We start from the raw sequence: 21,131 nt of genomic DNA on the forward strand, positions 1-21,131 counted from the left end.
AAAGGAGCACAATTTTCTTCGAGATGAAACGTATGTAGATGAAACTTAAAAACCAGCTAAAGCAAGAATTTCTAAGCAAGAATACTTTTTCGTGTCGACTCACGCTTAAGGACAGTATTGAGTTGGCTACCTGCTTAGAATGTCCGTTTTTGTGTCGGGAGTTGAGTTTTAATTCTCAATCGGGTCAAAATACAGGAGCAACTTTTGGAGCTCAGCATCAAGGTGGTTCGGAGAAATAAATTCTGTTTTGCTTCTGATAACAGCAAATCAACATCGTAATAATACAAACAGTAGAGAGTAGGAGGCTACATCGAATCAACAAAATAAAAATGCGTCAAAGTTTGTTTTATTTATTTTTTCTGGAATGACTGGGTTGAAATCACAAGGGCATTAGTAGATTTGTCACTTAGCCGTCATCGTAGTTTCGTGGAAAACAATTCTGCTACAGATAATGCTTCTTCTGCCTCCACTGGAGTTGGTGGGATGCTCAATAAGGCATTGAAAAGCTGCTCCAGGTTGCTTGGCCTTTATCCAGCAGTTTATAGTAATTTCATCTCTTGCTTTATCATGGCTTGGAGCCAGCTTCTACCATAAAACAATACTCCAGACTGTATGTCTGAGTCTGTGGAATGCCTAGTTATATGCTCCTAAAGCTTTTCAGAAATGCTATTAACTTACTCTAAACCAGTTGGATTTGATTGTTTCCATCCTGAATTTTTGCTTAAACAAACCGGGAATTTTTACTGAAACAAAACGGGAAGCGGGAAACGGGAAATCGAAAAAGGAAAACACCGCGAGAACAGGGATTCCGGTTCTCAACAAACCCTACTCTCGTCGTATTAGCCTAAAATTGAATTTATGGATGTTTCATAAACTTTGAACAAGGCAAAAAAAATTGTGACTATTGACTTTTGGCTCCTCTTGCTGTATAATGACCAAAACAATGGCTTTATCCGACTACTGAAACGTTTAGATGTTTATCAGTGTCACAATTTCTTCCAGGTATTACACGTAAAGAGACTCTGGGAAGATTGATGACGCAAATTTATTGGGATATCAAACGTTAAACAGTCAGATAAATGGTCGAATAGTTTTAGTTGTGAGATGATGGATGAAATGCTTGAACTGACCAATAGTTCATCACTTCATACATCATAACATATCATAGATACATACATCATAGATAAACATAACCTTAAAATGTAACGGCGAGGTTGGCATTTATAGATTGAATAATGCTCTTTCAAATAAAGTGTGGTCAAAGTCATCGTGCAATTGTACTTTACGCGATACAATCTTCAGTGATACAAAAATTAACAACTAAAGTAATTTGTCAGTTTCTTAGCCTAACAAGCAATCAAAAAAATTTGCGGACACTGAATAAGTGTAAAATGTAGCATACTGTGTGAACTTTTGAAAAACAATTTGAAAAAAAATGTAGAGTTTTATTTATTAAACTATGGAATAATAATGATGCAATACATGTTGCTTCCAGTACTAAAGTATTTGGTATAATATTGAAAGATGAGTGGCCTGTTATGGAAGTATGGTAACATTTACTGTATATAAAGAAAAACACATTTGTCACAAGAATGAATTTTTATTTTTGTTAGCAAAGATAAATTGTCAATGTTAAGCATTTTGACATTTGGTGATCTGAAAAAATTATAACACGTTATTTCTAAAAAGACTGCATGGTCCTATAAATGGTGCAATATAATAATCTTAGTACTGGAACGTAGTAGTAGTAATGTGTGGATACTGCATCTAAACATGGTTGATACAAGACTGAAGTTCTTGCTGTTTGTTGTAACATTGCAATGTTAAATATTTGTAAATGGATGTTTTAAATAATCGGGGCCCCATATTTCTTTTAATTACACAAGCTTAGATGTGGCATTACATGGTAGTTTAGTCCCAAAAGTAACCTTCATTGCATCTAAATATACTAACAAGACTGAAGTTATAGCATTCTATTGTCACAGTGCAATGTTAAATATTTGGTACGCGGTATTTTGAAAAATTCTGGTCCCTTAAAATAAGCCCGGGCCCGGGTCCACAAGTACTTCTTGCGCCCCCTGTCAACGTCTCTGATCACTGTTGGTAGCTATGGAAACACATCAAATTTGTAATGCATCGTGACATAGTTTATCAATCAGGATTTTTAGACGCTTTTTGGTCTTCGAATAAATCGAGGCCTAAAGTAAATTTGAACGAGCTCCTATCAAAGCAAGTAGCCTACCTTCGAATAGATTGTTCTTCAAATAGCATGTGACACCATTACCTTATTTTTTTATGTTCAACCGCTAGCCAGACAGCAAATCAGAGATTTTTACTTCGATTTAACGTCTCTAGACGTTGAGACAATGTTAACAACTACCAAATAGCTCACTGGGATGTGCTGCAAAATACAAAATTTTTCTTCATCATGTATGACCAAACTGAACAGTTGTGAGAAGTGAGAACCACCACAGTGTGTGAATTCTTTTGTACATTTTGTACTTACAGTAGAACAGTCAGACATGAACCTACACTTCACATTATTCTGAGCATAACCGATTGACCGTGTGAGTTTAAAAAGAAAATTGGATTAAAGACAATTGACACAAATGAAATGTTTACTAAAGCTCATTGCTTGATTTAGTTCTAGTATCAAGTGATGACAGTACATTTGAAAAAGTGTAAACTATGGCTTGATATTTTTTTATGCAAATGATGAGACAAAACTAACGATATCTACAATAGTGATGCAAGCCGCGGCCGCTTTTGACCTTTTTGCCGCGTGCCGCGCCGCGTGGAAGGTTGAAATGACAAAGCCGCGCCGCTTGCCGCGTAAACTTTCAAAAAATTCAACTTTCGTAAACGTAAACTTTCAACTTTTCAAGATAATCAGTTATGAAACTTCAAATTTATATTGGAAACACGGATCAGTTTTTTTTCCTTCGGAAACCCTAAGCTGGAAACTGGAAAGCTATGCAAATGCAAATGGCTTGCAGTTGACAGGGTTTTGGGGCTGGCTTGTCAGGGAATAGGATAATAGCCTAGCTGAAAAGCTCAGCTCCCAGTTACCAGGCTATAGGCCTAGCGCAACTACCGCATTAGTTACTATAACAGTGAGTTCAGGCTATAAGTTTTACTCTTGTGTGTAGTTCATATTGCCACTGACATTAAAATTGCATTATTGCTTACAAAAAGTGTTCAAAAGTCCTGATACTGGATCCAGGAACATTCTATTTGTCTTAGTTTGTATTATGTCTTAGAACTTAGATGCATTGCTAATAAGAGAATATGATGTGGTTAGCCTAGTCAATTAGTGCCCAACTGTACTGGTAGGTTACCAGTTGTATGACATGGGTGCTTTTTGCTACAATTGACTTTTTAAAAAAATAACGCGTTAAAATATTTTTTAAAATTTTTGTAATTTGCGGTGTGCGGTGCAGTGCAGTGTCAAAGTTCCAGATAAATTGCGGTGTGCGGTGCGGTGCGGTGCGCGGATAGATGAGTCAGTTGCGGTGCGGTGTGCGGATAAAAATTTTGGGTTCGCTGCATCTCTAATCTACAATGCCTCCGGCAAAACAACAGCAATTGCAAGTCGGAAGCCAACTGCGCTTTCATTTGTGTGAAGCGTGGATGACGTCCACGTGTAAAAGATTAAAATCGAAGACAAAAATTGGTCTGGCACACTCAATTAGAAGGTAATTGAGAAGCGATTTCTCAAGTGAAATAAATACATATGACCAACTATCATATAAATTCATTTTTCAAGTTGTGCTGTTAAACAAATTGAAAAAGATTTTTGATGCTGCGTCTTCAAATAAATTATCTGCACCATGTGAAATTTGATTAATTTACCTTGTGTAGTTCATGAGTTACACAAGCTCAAAGTGCTTATGTCGAACCGACCTCCGCGTCCACAGGTCAACTTGCCAAGAAGGTCACAGGAAATAAGCTTAATGCCATAAACAAAAAAAATAACGTCCATACAATATAATTTTACTCGAAAAGTAATTTTCAAGGTAGGGAGGAAGGTTTTAGACCAAAATTATTTATTTTATACCAGAGCTTTTAGAATGCACTGTATGTTGTGTAGTAAAACCAGGGCTGAAGCTGGATTTGAAAAAAAGTTGATTAACCCCTGTCTCCTATTAAACGTAACTTATATGGTAGTGTACTTTTGATAATTTAGTTATTGTAGTTAGTGCAGTTAAAAATTGTTAACAACAAAGGTATGAAATAACTTTCTTACCTCCAACATTCAATTGTTGCAGTTGTGCAATCAGGAGTATCTTTGCAACGCATTTCATCACTTCCATCAGAACAGTCGTTCGAGCCATCACATATTTGATGAACATCGATGCATTTGGTTCCTGACGCACATGGCACTTCGTTTCGAGAGCAATAGTTATCACGAAGCAAAGGATCGCAAATCTCGCTGGTAAATTGTCTCTCGCATAAACATTCGTCCGATAAGTCAGCGCAATCAAACACAGTATCGCACACTTGCTGACGTTGTATAATTGTTCCATCAAGACAAGGCCAGCATTTGAAAATGTTTAAGATTGGATTCCCATCTTCATTGAACGTATAACAATCATCTTCATTGTTGAAACAGACGGAGTGTCTTCTATCAAATTTGCTTGACATCGGTAGCATAGATTGTTGTGGAACAATGCATCGATACGGAACAGCTGTAGAGTTTGGAACACGGTAGCCTGTGTTGGTAGAAATACCATTGCACTTGAAACCAAATCCGATTTGTTTCTCATCTGATTCATCACGACAATCAACATCCCCATTGCATAACCAAGTTAATAGTCTGCACGTGGTTTCGTCATCGCAGCGAAGATAGTTGCGTCTGACTGGATCAGTGCAATTGTCTTCATCGAAGCAATTGAGGCAGTTTGCGAAACCATCGCATTTATGTTCTTCTGTGAAATAGTCATTGCCATCATGGCATGAATTGTTGAACTGACCTCCATAGAAAGGATCGCACCAGCGCTCATCATCCCCACTAACGCATTCGTAAGTTCCTGAACATCTCAAGTTGTCCGCAATGATTTCTCCACTCCAGCATCTAAGCCCACCAGTGGTTACCATCAAATTAACAAACACCAAATAACCAGTTAATAACTCAAACATGATTATTCTGATCATAATCGCTCTAACAAATCAAGAAAAGTACAATTTGACGTTAGCACCTCATTAAATGATGCATTCTAACTTGAACAAAGTCATGAAATAAATTGCCCGTTGCAGTTTCCCAAAACAATGTTGAGTTTACAGATTTATCAGAGAAACTGTAGAAAACTATGCAAATGTAATGGTGATGTTTAATTTGAAAATTTTGTGTATTTTACTACAGTGCTTTGTTTTCCATACATTAATTTTTATAATTTTTATATTAACATTTCCATACCATAATAGTTTTGAACAAATTGAAGTTTGGATTGTTAAAATAGTTGAGACAAACATTCAGGTTTAGATTCTCGAGAAAAAGCAATGTCTATAATTTTAGAAAAGTTATTATTTACATTTATTTGCAAGCAGTTCCATAAAATCTCGGTTAGCCTAAATGCGAAGCATTAACCCTATCTGTAGCGACACGCGGCTTTATGAGGACGCCCCACTCTAGTAGTGAAATATTTCACAAAAGGAAATATGATAGAAAGGTGAAATTTCTTGACTTTTAGTTTTTGTTCTTTGCGAATTTTCTAAACCTAAACTGGTCATTTTTCTACCTTCCTGCCTTTCACAACAAGCATTTCGTCTCAGGTGGATGGACATTTTCGTGCAATGCTAGTTATATTATATGTTAATGTTAGTGCAATATAAATGTTAGAGCAATATAAATGTTAGTGCAATTACTTTGAAATGTAAAAACGACTAAAAATGGCTTATGTTATGAGAAAAAGTAATTTTTTGTTTAGTTTAGCATTACTTTATGTTATAATTCAAAAATTTCAATTTTGAAGCTATTTTCGAGAAATTAGAATAAAAACCGACTTTCTGACGTTTTTTCATCTCAAACAATTTATTTCAATAAATTTGTTGAATAAAAATTTAATTTCTATTCGCACAATACACGTGGCTGTTATTTCGTAAAATATTTTGGCTCTTTGATCTTCATAGCTTCCGTTATTAGCGATTAATTAGCACGGGGCTAAGATAGCCGTGACGTGCTTTCCGCGCACGAAAACAGCTCGAATTAAGATAGGGTTAAAGCAAGAAAGTATACACGCTTTGCATTCAATGTTATGACGTCACTTTTGTAACAACCAAGCTTTAACTGCCCACTTCATTTTTATATTTTGCCCACATTACAGCAGCATACAGTACACTGCGATCACCGATGCGATACAACAGACTACAGGAAGCAGCGAAGGGACAGATAGTCTTCGAGTTAGCTGCTCCCCTTCTTTTGGTATGCCGTTAAGTGGTTTTGTCGAGACACAGTCACTCAGCCACACAGACGACTTCCAGTTGCAATTTGCGTTTTATTTTTACCACTGAAAAAATAGAATAATTTTTTGTTGTTGATGAGTTTAAAATTTGCGATTAAAACTCGCAACTCTTCGCAACCCCTATCACAACCTACTGCTATTGATAAAACTACAATTTTCGTTTCGATCCATTTCACAGTTTTCTGGTGTCTCAAAGTGGTACCATGCAACTTAACGAAACGTAATGCCGCAAGGCTGCGCTGTGGTGTGCTGTAGAATTAACATTGGTATAAAATTGTTGTTTAAAAGTTACATTTTGCATAAATAAGCTCCGATACAATTGAAATGTTTCAATAAAGTCATAATTTATATTAGTAGAAAACAATCTCTAAATAAGTTCTTATCATAGTTGGAGGACAACCTCAAAGATGAAGCATAGCAGGAAAGAACACTTAGCCTGGAAGGCTGTGTCGACAAAATGTTGACAGAAATGAAGACGAGATTTTAATAATTGCAAACAAGAGAATGCAAGAAAAGTCCAGAGATGCTTCCATGAATGCTGCTAAAAGATTTTCTCGAACCAGTAAAAAGAGCATTCGTTTATAAAAATGCACATCTGGAAAGTGGCTTGATGCAAATCTCTATGACAACGGGGCGTTGATGTTGCCAGTAAGGTTGGACTATCAGGATAGAGGATAACCGAATAATCATTTAATCGGCACAATTTTCTTACCTTTATCCGAATATAATTTCGTCAGTTAACCGGATAGCATAAAAGTAACGTTGATAACAGTTTTTACACCTTGTTTTGCAAGCTTGGATATCCTCATGTGACTGTGACAATCATGAGTTTTTGTGACTCACAAAAGAAACATAACCAACTGAAATTATTATTCTTCGTCGTATGAGCTGTTCTTCCGGACTATATGTTTGGGCATGATGTCATCAGCCACTCGACAGTCTCGTCATCCAGGGCCTTCAGTCCAAGCGTTCCATGTGGTGGTTGATGGATTGGGCAGTCATGGACGACATGATCTACTGTCTGGTCTGTGGCGCCACACTCGCATCCCGGTGAGGGAGCCAGGCCCCATCTGCACATGTCTGAACGAAAGCGACCGACGCCGGTTCGTAGGCGGTTAAGCCGGACCCACGCAAGTCTTGCGAGGGACATTCCCGGAGGGTGGGGATTGACATCGGGTAGGAAATCACGGAGTCGGGAGGTGTTGTTTTGCCACTCCATGTTCCATGTGTAGTTCGTCCAGTGTGCCGCACTTATTCCAAGATCTTCAACGTTGTTCAGAAGCTGTCGTGCGGCGGGCACAAATGGGCGTCTTGATTTCAGTCGCTGCTGTCCTCCAGGTAGGCGCTGGAGTGTACTGTGGAGGAGGTGGTCGGGGTCCAGTGCGCGACGAGCAAGGGAAATCATGGCTCCTTTACGGCGAAGCTCAGCAGGTTGGATGCCTGCAAGGATGGGAAGGCAGTCCGTTGGAGTGGGACGCAGGCATCCAGTCACAGTGCGTAGTGCGTCATTGATGACGGTGTCAATGTGGCGGGTGTGAGAGCTGCGGCACCACACTGGTGCGCAGTACTCAGCGGTAGAATGGACGAGGGCCAAGGTAGCTGTGCGAAGGGTTTTCGCATCAGCTCCCCAGCCGGAACCCGCCAGCCGCCCCAAAAGTGCAACGCGCGCCGATAGTTTTTTGCGCAGTGACTCCAGGTGTCGTCGGTACGTGAGTGACCTGTCCAGGGTTACGCCGAGGTAGGTGGGTTCGGCGCAGTAGGGGAGGTGTTCGTCATCGGTGGTAATGTTGATCTCACGTTTTGCTTCCTTGTTGTTTAGATGGAAGGCCGCCGACACTGTCTTTGCCTTGCTGAGCTGTAGCTTCCATTTCTGGAGATATGTTGATATAGTTGACATGTCCTGGCTTAGGTTCCTCTCCATTGACTGCCAATCTCTGGCTGGATGCAGGAGAGCCAGATCGTCTGCGTAAGCATACTTCCTGGAGATGGTGTCAGGCAGGTCATAGATGTAAGTGTTAAAGAGGAGGGGAGCCAAGACAGAGCCCTGTGGGACGCCGTTCCTGAGTCGACGTAGTCTACTTCGTCGGCCGCTACCGGTGGAAAGGGTAAAGCTGCGGTTTTGCACAAGTTCCATAATCATATGGACCATGTGCCTGTCAGGAAGGAGACGGAGTAGTTTGCAGGTAAGGCCGCTGTGCCATACAGTGTCGTAGGCAGCCGTGAGATCGACAAACACGGCGCCAGCCTTCTTTTTTGCCGAGAAGCTGTCCTCGATATCTTGGGTCATCAGAGTGACCTGGTCTACGGTTGATCTTCCGTGGCGAAAGCCGGCTTGTTCCCGAGGGAGCTGGGGGTCTATTATCGGTTCGACACGGGCGTAGATAAGTCTTTCGAGTATCTTGAAGGGGATACAGAGCAGAGAGATGGGGCGGTAGCTCTTCGGATCCCCTGGGGGCTTCTTCGGCTTTGGGACTGCAACCACTAGGGCTCTTCTCCAGATTCTTGGGATGCGCAGGTGACGCAAGCAGCAGGAAAGGAAGTCTTTTAACCAAGACCTCATAGAGGAGGCAGCTTGGAGTATTAGTTCCGGGCATAGGTGGTCAAGGCCCGGGGATTTGCCTGGCTTTAGGTGCTGGAGGGCGGAGGCAAATTCCTCTGGGGTGAACTCATCAGAGATGTTGCCCTCGACAGGTGTTGGGACCTTCCAGAGGTCCGTCATTTCCTTGAGGACGGACTTGTCTGATTCACGGTCTCTCGTTCTGTGCACTCCATTTTTCACAAGTTGTGAGGCGATGGCGTTTGCTGAAATGGGGCATTGGCGACGAGAGGCACGTGATCTGCCAGTGAGGTTGTTGAGTGTACTCCATGCTGTGCGGCTGGAGTGCGTGAAGTCGATTGAGTCTATGGCTTCTGTCCAGCGCTTCTTCCTCTTTGAATCCAATCTTTCCAGCAGGGCTGTTGCTGAGTTGGTGGTGGCGGTGCCCTGGGGGGAACGGAGGAAGTCGCGGTAGAGCCTGTCACACTCCACATCCCAGCAAGGTATGTAGTTTTTCCGTCGACCTCGCGGGATGGAGTCTTTTGCCGCAGATATGATTGCATCACAGAAGTCCTGGTAGGCTTCATCCACTTTGATGGTGTGTGGGGATGGGAGGTACTGCGTAGCTTCGTTTGTGAGGAAGCTGTAGTATTCCCAATCGGCCTTTCTGAAGTTCCATCGCTTGACAGGCTTGCTCGGAATAGGTGTGGCAAGCAAGGGGGCCGTGATTAGCGAGGGTCGGTGTTGAGACCTTGGGAATTTCTCTAGCACACGTCTGTCCGGCTGGCGATCATCGGGGTCATCACTTGCGAAAGCCAGGTCTGGGTTCGTGCCAGTGTTCCAACGACCGGAGTGGAAGCTCGGTGCGCCCTTAGGATCGTATAAGAGGGCGAGGTTGTTGTTGGTCGCCCAAGTAACAATAATTATTATTGTTAATGCATGACATGCATTGTAATGAATACATTGAATAGGGGAAGATGGGGCAAGCAGGGACAAAAATATTTAAATAACCATATTTTAGATAATTCTCAATGGATCCCGATTGTTTTTTATACACAGGCGTGCAGCAACTCATAGATGTTCCAAATCAAACTTCATCAAAAAATTCTGAGCAATGGCTGAGTTATAGCAATTTTTTATTTTTGAAAATTGTCCCTCTTTGCCCCCCATTCGGGGCAAAGAGGGACAGTTTCTTTTTTTCCCCTGAGGTTTAAATTTTTGAATATTGAGGGCTCAAAACCAAGAAATTTGTTAGAATAGATCAAAATCAAATCCTACAAATTTAAGTTGTTTAATGATTATAATAAGCTAAACCCATGGTCTAGGCTTAGGCTACAAGCATTGGAATCACCATCCAACAGCAACCAAGCCATTAAATAACCACTTCACTGCTTCAGTTCATTTATTTATTCATAGACCTAAGTATTGCCACAGGCAAGATTGACTTTGGGTCTATATTAAAACATTAATGAAAATATACATACACCTCCACTGTCCCTGCTTGTCCCATTCTGCATGTCCCTCTTTGCCCCAAGCTAGTTCATTAAGAAAAATTAACTTAGCTTGCTTTGTCTCAAACCCATGACCTAACAAAACATATTATCACAAACTTCAAATATTACAGTAATATCTGGCCATTGTCATTTGAAACATTTCGCCCCGTAACACTTCATAAAACTCAAAAAGTTTTGTTTCAACTTTTTAAAATTTAGGTGCAAAACCGACTATCAACAACCGCTGTCACCTCAAATCATTTTTTGTAAATCAAATTACATCTGACGCCAGTCATTCAAACAAAGTTTCCGATGAAAACTTTTTATTTTAATTTTATTTTGTATTTTAGGAGAAATTTGAATGTCCCTCTTTGCCCCTCGTCCCTCTTTGCCCCACCTTCCCCTACATTGTATTCTAAGATGAGGACTATATAGGGATTCAGTCGAAATGTGTTTGAATTAAAGTGATCACTTTGAATTGACTAAAGTTTAGAGATAATGAACGGAATTGAAAAATTTTAAAAGTGTTTAGAGATAATGAAACGGAATTGAAAATTTTTAAAAGTGTAAACCATGTATCTTGGGCCTTCGGGTTACTTTCTATCAAGAAATGATAATAAAGAAAACTGTGAAAATACAAATATTTGAAAGGTTGGATTCACAGGAACAAAACTATTCTCTCTTGTTCACACGATTTAACAATCGATGCGTTGTGCTTCATGAGAAATAATAATAATAATATTTATATGGCGCCACATCCACTATGCAAAGTATGCTCCTCGCGCTGTTGCGTTGCAGAAGCATTAATTGCGTGACTTTTTCATTTACACGGCATGTGTGGGCAGTCACTCTTAACTGTGTGACGGTTGCACGATTTTGTAAGCCACTATTCCTGTAAAGTGGTTGCCTGACAATTACCGTACATTATCCGGTTAATCGGTTATCTATAACATAAATATCCCGATATACCAGTTATCCAGATAGTCATATTTATTGAGATCCAAACTAAACCTAGTAGCTAGTATGGCTTCACACAAGCCTCAAGTTACAGACCATGAAGTTTTTTAAAAGTTTTTTAAGCAAAATACATTACTAAATAAATTATACTTGTCCTTGTAGACTGGCAAAGGCTTAGCCTATTTTGTTTATTGCTAATTCTTATGAAATTGTATAGTCTATATTTGATATGATGGCTTTTCTTCGTCTTCTAAAATGATGGTCTTTGCAATAAAAAAGAAAAGAAAACGTTAACGATGGGTTCTTGAATGGCTAATGAGTCCATTTTGGCTTTAAAATTTCGGTTACATTTGGCACAGTTACCATCCCACAACCCAAACACCTAAAGAACCTGTATAAATATGGATTATTAAGCATTAACGTGTTTTTGAACAGGTGCTAAAGGACAAAATTATTTTATCAAAATATATTCACTAGCAAAAAGACTTGTGGAATCATCACATCGGAAAGGATACCGAAGCCAATGTTCGTGTCCACATTCAGACATTTAACAACCTCATGCTCTTGAGCAGTGTCGAACCGGCGCTCCATCAAGTGCTGCACCAGTGCTCTCACCACTCGGCTATGAAGCCGACGATTGCTATACAGTTGAATGAGATCTTTATGGCAGCAAGAAGTTTGATAACCGAGAGTCAGCTTAAAATTACTTTAAACCAGAACATGTTAACATTTAATTTAGATTATCAACTACTTATGGTTTTACTTTTGCCCTTTTGATGTGATACTCTGTGCTGCAATAATAATATTTTTTAACAACCTTTTTATTTTTGCTTTTCTAAAGTACTGATGAAGCCGCCTACATAGCGGCGAAAGTTCTACAAATAAATTTTATTTAGTTCTCAAACCTGCTTGTTTTATCTACTGACTTTAATTTCATTTTGGTAAAACCTTGCATTGCTTTAGTTGTAGCCTATATGCTGAGTCTTGCTGGACAACGTTTTCACAATCTGAACAAAAGTATGCTTTTTATATCAAATCAATATAGGATCAGAGATGTGTAAAAATGAACAACTTCATGCAAGCATCTGTATATAAATTTAGTTTCGAAACAACACTGTTTTTGATTTCTAAAGCAAAAAAGGGAAAAAAACACGTGACTTTACTATCTACCATGTATATTGCACCAGTGACTGATAATACTCAAAAAATAAATCCTGAAAGTTTTTGTCATCGTTATAGACTTATAGTAAATATATACGATCGTGGGTTTACTCTTTTACCAATCCAGTATGAAAATGTATCATCAAGCTAAAACAGGTGATTAATATCTACATTGTGAAGTAAGCAACGATCATGCTGCTTAAAGCGAAACTCAATCTATAGCACAATATTCAACTCAAGTTACATGCAAGAGACGGCCTTTGACTGTGGGGACCAGCTTAAACGTCACAGCTGTAATAAACTCTTTAATCGTCTGTGGGAAGGTAATAAAAAACTTTGGGAGCTTTAAGGGCGGGCTTTGATCCCAGTAAAATGTTTGCCCAGTAAAACATGTGAACCATTTTGAACGAACAAATATCTTAGACAAAACAAGATATGTAAGCCTACTCAGTTACATAATTGAGTGGTAAGAAATTTGGTACTGCACTCGAAAGGACGTATGTTCCACATTGCTCAAGATTATGCGGCTGTGTCTTTGGCAAGGCATTATAGAGGCATGACACAAGGCCAACACAAAGATTGGCTTGCTAATATTTAACCAATCGGCGTAAGCCTGGATATTAGGGTGGTCCTTAAAAACTCTTTTTTGTATTTTGTTGGTGCCATGCGTTTAAAGTGTTTTATTTAAGAAAAAATCCGCCCCAATAGCTCAGTTGGTTAGCGCATAACTTCTGGAACAAAGAAATTTCAAGATCAAGAGGCGCTGGTTCGACTCTCGGGGTGTGACCTTGAGCAACGCACGGAGTGCTCTCCGTCTAAAGAATGAAATAATTCCCCAGCAACAAGACTTCAACATTCGGAAACTTCACTCTGTCAATCTCGGAGACAGAGCCGCGAAATTTTTTTTCCCCACGAACTTTTTGTTTCATTTGCATATTTCTGTAAGTGTAGCGATTAGTGGTTACCGCGAGGCGCACGTAACTGTTTTTACCCATTTTTCAAATTCAGCAGCCAATTTTCGCCTTCCAGGTCCAAATCTAACATTGAACCGGAACTTGAAAAATAACGTAGCGTGGAGACAAACATAGTCTAGTCAAGTTTAAAAAAGTTGAAAAAATAAATTGATTCTGATCATTCTAAAAGTATGATTTTCCGAATTGATTAAAAATTAACCCTAACCCTACATTTTTTGAAAAGCTTTTGTGTAGGCCTACCGCAAAAATTAATTTAAAGAAAAAAAAATTGACTTCGGTGAGTGTCGAACCTTTGTCCTCACGAAAATAAGGCACAAGACGAAACTACTGAACCAAACACGCCAACGAAAAATGTTTGCATTCACACTGTATCAATGCAAACTCTATGCAAAGTAAAAAAAAGTTCGTGAGAAAAAAAATTTCGCGACCGGGCCAGCGTCAGTAATTCAAACCCTCTACAAGGATGCGAAACTGCTAGCATTTAGCTTTGCCATAGAATTTTTCCTAGTCTGAGGATAAAGATTCAATCAATCAATTAATATCACATGCGAAGTAATTAAACAAAATGTTTTGTTTAGAGGTACTGTAGCTCAAAAGTTGGATGAAGTGTTCCCACTATCCATAACCCAACAATGATTACTGTGCTGTCGTGTGGGTGTTACAATGTAACTTGGTGAGCTTACATTCTAATGGACTGAAATGGTCATTGCTTCCTCGATCTACCCAGTGCATGACTAAAATTTTTTTTAAATTTTTACTGCCCCCTTATGATGTAGTTTATAAAAACACATAATCCATGTAGTTTCGATTTGTTGAATCAAGGTATGCCTGTTTGACTGACAATTTTGTATTTTTTAGTTTTGAAGTAAAATTTCTAGAGTTTCGGGAAACATCTTATGCGTCGATGTCGTTAAAGATCGGCAGAAGTTTTTTGGTGAAGCTGTAGGTGTTCTACAAAACTAAGAAATAAACAAACTTTAGTCAAATGAACCAATTAAATAATATTTTAGGAAAATCGTTTGTTATGTGTTAACGGGGCTAGTTGAAAAACTGTAGATGGAGTTAGTAGGAAAAGGTTTTAATAACAGTATGGTTATGTAGTATGGTATGAATCAGTGCCGGATTAAGGGTCTGCTGGCCTGTAGGCACATTTTATAAGTGGCCCGAAAATCAGGGTTGCCAACTAAAAAATTAAAATTACCAGTGTTGCCAAATCATTGTCACAAAGATCGTTGTTGCAACTATAACACAGGGTACCGTGCAAAAACTTGGTCATATGCCTAATTAAATAGCACCTTTGCGCGTTTTTGCGATTGAAAACTAGTTAACTAGTTTTTGGAGGTCAATCTTACGGAGTAGATCGCTTTCAATAGACAAAAGTGCCAGTGTACTAAGACGTTGTTGACATATTGTTGATTGTTTAACGTCTTTAATTCGTTTCAGTTGTGAAAACGAGCGTTCCCCCGAGCAATTCGTAGCCATTAGAGACAAGTACATTCTAAGTGCTATTTCAGTGTTCGGAAATGCATTATAAACACCAGTAGTGTGCAGCATTTTAAACATCTTCTGGGCACTTCCTGTTGCTGTTGTTTCATCGCGTCTTTGCTCTTTATACCAGCACATAAACTGACGAAATTCTGATGGGAAGTCGGAAGACAGGTCCTTTGAATACACACCAACCAGACCTGCAACAGTAACATCGATGTCTTTAACAGACATAAAGTCGTACTCAGTCAAAACTCCAAACCTTTGCAGCACCATGGAATATGCATCGATACGTTTCTGTGGTGCACTCTTCAGTTGGTCGATGATCACATAAAACGTGTTGATTGTAAATTTTTGCTGGCCCGACATTCCTTCCACATCATCTATAGCAGCTCCATCACTGACATGCTTCTGCCGCTTTGGTGCTCGCCGACTTTCAGATTTATATATGCTGCTGCCACAGCGATCACGTGCCTGCTGCTCATAACAGTCAAAATTCTCTCTGCACTCATCCAAGAATTTATCCAAGCTTTAGCAGACCAATAGCTAGTGTCAGTTCGATAGCGGAACTTTGAAGCAACTTGCTACTAGTATTGAAATTGAAGCGCTGCAAAATATTGTTCCAAAGTATGCACATTAGGGCAACTTCAAGGGTGTTCATGTGTTTGGCCAATGCACCTGCTTCATTTCGTGTGCTGCCATTCTGAGGAGCATCCCCACAGATTTCCTGGAGAGCACTTTGAAACTTGTGGTACCCAATGGTTTCTTGTGCATCAAAAGTGCTCTGCGGGCAGCACAAAATATGTCCGCGGCCCGCATGCGCCCCGCGTTTGGGTTAGACCACCCTGCTCTAAATCACAACATTAGGCTAGAAAGTTCATATCAATAATCAACTAACAACTTACATTTTTTCTTCTTAGAAGCATAAAACGTCCGATAAGAAACGGTTCACAAGTCACAGCTTCAATTGCACCATAAAACTAGTCTAGGGAAAAATTTTTGCGAAATTACGATTTTTGCGACCTTTAATTCATCTGGAAAAACAGAGCTTTTAAGATGAATACTTATTAGTTTAAAAAATAATTATTTTAAAAACATGACTAAATTTTTACTGATTTTAAAGTGGCCTGGATTTTTGACTGGCCTTGTAGGCACGTGCCTACTTTGCCTAATGGTTAATCCGGCACTGGTATGAATATGTCATAAGGATATGATAGTAAGTATTCGGCTTATATGTCCTAATCTACTTGTTTTAAGCAGACATACTGGTAAGATTTTGGTTTGAATAACTTGGAAAGTGCTATATATACGGTATCACAAGCTTCAACAATGAGTTTATTAAAAAATGCTTTTAAGATAATTGGGAGAAGAATTTATTATGTTTTGATCTCAAAGCAAGTAAACATATTTGCTTACGAGCACATGCAATTGTTTGGTAGTTCAAAGAAGAGTATCCAGTTCATTAATGTGCAGTGAACATATCTGGGAGTCATCTTGGATCGGAAACTCACGTATTAAAAACACTGTGACTCAGTTCGTGCCAAAGCATTAGCAAGAAACAACCTTCTCAGATGTCTAGTTGGGTCGACTTGGGGATTAGGGTGGCTCGTTTTTGAACCTTTTTTTTTAATTTTCTCGGAGTAGTTAAGAAATGGTGCCAATGAGTGAGAAAAAACTCATGATAAAATTTGAGATTCGTAACAAATTGTCTTCAGCCTCCTCATGGAGCTCAAAAATCGAAAAATTGCGTCAAAAAACACAATTTTTTCCAAAAATATTTTTAGTTTGGGTAGATACAATATTATAGTTTCGGGAGAGAATTTGCTTTATTGTACCAAAGACAGGCAAGACACAACAATAACACAGGGTTGAGCATTACAACAGTATATTACATATTTACAAATAGTTCAACATTCAAACGTTTTCGGCTTAACTTAAGCCCTCATCAGAAATCTGCAAATATTTATAAACTACAATAAATTTTACTTCTTGACAGTAACTACCGTAGCTAACTAACTAAACAACTAACTAAAAGCATCGAGAAACACGCAACGATTAAAAGCAATACTGTGGAAAACCTATGCAGACAGACGAAAAGCAAATTACATTAAGAAAAGGCAACTGCATGACTAAGTTACAAATGAATCTGCACCACTGGGCCCCCTCATGGGTATGCCCTTTTTTAGAACAACAATGTTTTCATTTTTTTGCGTTCAGGGGGCCAATAAAATGTTTAAATTTGTGTGTTAAGGTCAATTTTGCATAAAACTTTTTTAATATTTTGAAGTTGGTATTTCTTATATGAAGTTGGTATTTCTTATATTGAAGTTAGTATTTGAATTTCTTAATGTCATGAACAATAGCAATGCATTCATCCTAAGTTTGCTGCCCTAATCTCTGCAGATTTCAAGGTCAGAAATGGTATTGTACGTTAATGTAAAGCTGTAAGCACACATATGCAATGCTATGTCAGCCATGTCGGATAGTATTGCAATTTTTATTTTCGAAATGGCTGATTTTTACCCACTTGTTGCCATGGTTACAATCAGGTGTTGCCAGAGTTAGGAAAGGTTAGGGTTAGAGCTTAGAGTTAGGAAAGGTTAGGGTTTTGATCTTTGCCCAGGACTAAAAAAATATCCAAAATACAAGTTTTTGTTTTCAACAGCTATAAAATTTTTCTCAAATTATGGCAGAATTCCATATCTGACAACGCTATTTAGACTATATTTACACTATGTAATGTTTTTTTAGCATTTTACAGCATATTATCTTTGTGTATAACTAGTGTGTATCTGTGAATTTAAAGTTATATTTACAATAATGCATTGTTTGTGAAATAATGGAGTGTTAATACTTTAACCTAATTTATCCTTTGTAAGAACGCGCACCGCAAATTTTGCTTGTGATTGGTGAGATATCACGCGACATGTCGCGCTGAAGGGCCCGGCAGCAACATCTGCACCGGGGCCCGGCAGGGCTCTTGGAGGCCCTGCTACCGATAACAACTTACTAAGAGCAACTGACATGCTTATTATCAGGTTCGAAAGAATAAAGGACGAAAATCATAGAGCGAATGCTAACTGTGTAAACCAGTGGTTCTTAACCAGGGGGCACGCCTTTCCAGTGGGGCATCAGCTAATTTCCAAAGGGGCGCGAGACCTACCGTGCTCTACAATTTTATCTCTGGATTTAACTCACACAGACATCTCGCTTACAAATCAAAGTAGGCCTACTTATATGCAGAATTTATGATGTCGTTATTTTGACAAACTGGTTAGTTGTAGATTAAATTATGATATCATATAGTTGCAATTGCAATTTCACGTTGGATTCTCACAGGGAATAATATAATCATTGTTCACTTTTGCCATTCTTGCACTTTTTAAAAAAAACTGGTTTTGTTCAAGGATATGACTTGTGCCGATCTTCATGAGATGACGTAGTTTTACTTCATGTTGCGAACAAATTAATGAACTGGTGGAGGATCGATAGGTTACCTTTGTAAATAAAATTACCCAAACGGTGATAATAGTCAGTTACTTTAGTGTATTGGATATATGTTGATATCACTATTGTGTTGTGAGTATCAACACTTCCCTCCATTTTGTTGAAAACGAGCAGTTTTACACCTAACGAATCCAGATTAGCTAGAGCTATATGATGCATTAAAGTTGGATAGGAAAACTTTACAATCTGCATCTTTTGATGCTTGAAATGAAGCTTTTACCATTTGTGGTTCTTGAGATATGGACGTTGGTGTTATTTGGCCCCCTGCAGCAAATGAAGGGGCTTGAGCTACCACTCAACATAAACACTTTTTAAAATATTTTGCAAGTGATATTTTTTTACCAAATGAAACACTTTAAATGCCTGGCACCAAAAAAAAAATCCAAAAAAGTGTTTTTAAGGGCCACTCTAATGAATGCAGCAAGATATGTTGAAGATTAGGAAAAGTTTAATATTGATTTCAACCCATTTTCTCCATGTTCTAATGTAACATAAATCGACTTTTTTTAATTCAACTTTATATTACGTCAGTGATACGTGGTGAAGCTTACTGGTTAATAATAATAATAATAATGTTAGTTTTTATATAGCGCTGTATCCATAAGTGGTAAGTGGTTATTATAAGTGGTTATTGCTCATATCCTTCCGCATTCAATGTGGAAACCTTTTTACGTCTAATGTCAGTAGTTTTCTTTGTGAGTCACACCCAGTCACAGTCATGGCACAAAGAAGCCACGTCGTCTGTTCTTGACTTCGAACTTCCGTCAAAACAACTTTCCGTGCCGTGATCAAACCAACAGCTTTGTTCACCAACTCCATGCACACACAAGACACCATCTGGCGATGTTTCTCCGGCTACAGTGGGAGGCTACAATGCATTGACCTTATGCACGATTAATACTCTGGCAAATATATGTCCGCACGATGCTTTCCGAGAAAAATGTTTGATAGGTAACTTAAATTTAGAGAGCGTTTAAGACTTTGTTGTTAATTTTATAATGATGAGTGTTTCTTGCTTTCAAATCAAGACAGTTTCCATTATGTTTGCTTTACAGTAGATCAAGTTAATTTTTCCTGCAAATCTTCAGCATTGTCTTCAGTATTGCACAGAGAGCAGCACATACCAAAAGAATATAGTACCATCGGAGAAACATTTGAAAACGTCACTACAACAAAAGTCATTTTGCTGTTGGAGTAACAGTCATGGCACAAAAAAGCTGCTTTGTTTATTCTTGACGTCAAACTACTGTACCTTGAAAGCAACATTCATTATTGTGATCAAACAAATAGCTTGTTCATCAACGCCATGCACGCACAAAACTTTATTGTTTGTTTCGTGTATTATTTGAAGGTTTTCGGTTATTTGATAGGTTATCCCTTCTACATAAATTTACCAAATAGTTTTCTTACACTATAATATGAACTTCACGTTTAATCAGATCAAATCTAGCTAATTATTTTAAAAGACCATTTTTTGCAAGGGGTCCATCGCTTAATCTTGTGCTTATTTATGAGCTTTACCTACGTAGATAAATGAATGGTTTAACTAGCCCCGTGCTGATTAAGCGCTAATAACGGGAGCTATGAAAATCGCAGAGCCTAACTATTTTACTACATCAGGGGTCACCAACTTTTTTTGAATGCGGGCCACTTTGGCACTAAGGAGAGCTGTGGCGGGCCGCATTAATAAAATGTTAGGTAGGTTGATTCTTATGTTAGAATAGAACGCATGTCGTACCCAGCATCCAGCGTCACATGTTGTTCATATTTATGTTAGAGTACCGCAGCAACAAAATTAACTGAACAACGCTACTGCCAGGCCAAGCTCCTTTTACAACATTTTTGACTTTTTTAACAATGCCTAATAAACTAGGCCACTTTTTTTACGCACTTATAGCAAGGCGAGCGGTTTCATTATAATATTCATTGCCAAGCAAGAGTGGTGTTGTCACTTCTCTTCACAAAAGATATCTTGCAATTAACAATTTCAGTATACAAGGAAATGTTTGACACATCGCAACAATGGTGACCTGCAAACATATCAGCGAAAAATAGGCTCCATACAGGGAAAAGAAACCAGGCACCATGAAACAAACGCTTGTGGAAATCAACGAAAAAACGTTTTCTATCGTAATGAGTCTTCCCTTTCAAAAAGCAATGAGTTGGCTTTCATCTTTTTTGTGAGAGTCTATAAAACCGTCTTTCTTTGATTTAGACAGCTGTCACTTGCAGTGCTTATCAGCATGGCAAGCATTGTTGATTAACAACATTTTGCAGTACTAAGCTAAGTATTTTCATAATACAACCAGAAAAAGTCTTTAAATTTATATATAATATTTTGCCAATTTATTATAAATTGAGTTGGCACACCGACCAAATTTGCCAACAAAATCTTGCGTAAAGGGAACACTGCTCGTGAAACACGATAACGGTGAAACGCACACTAGTGTTTACATGACATTTACAAACTTAAAATAAGCAACCCTATGCTCACAGACAATTTTGAAATCCAAAAACAGACGTTTTAATCAACCACTGGGACAATGTGGCTGGACAT

Source organism: Aplidium turbinatum, chromosome 7 (assembly GCF_918807975.1).
Source record: "Aplidium turbinatum chromosome 7, kaAplTurb1.1, whole genome shotgun sequence".
Taxonomy (NCBI): domain Eukaryota; kingdom Metazoa; phylum Chordata; class Ascidiacea; order Aplousobranchia; family Polyclinidae; genus Aplidium; species Aplidium turbinatum.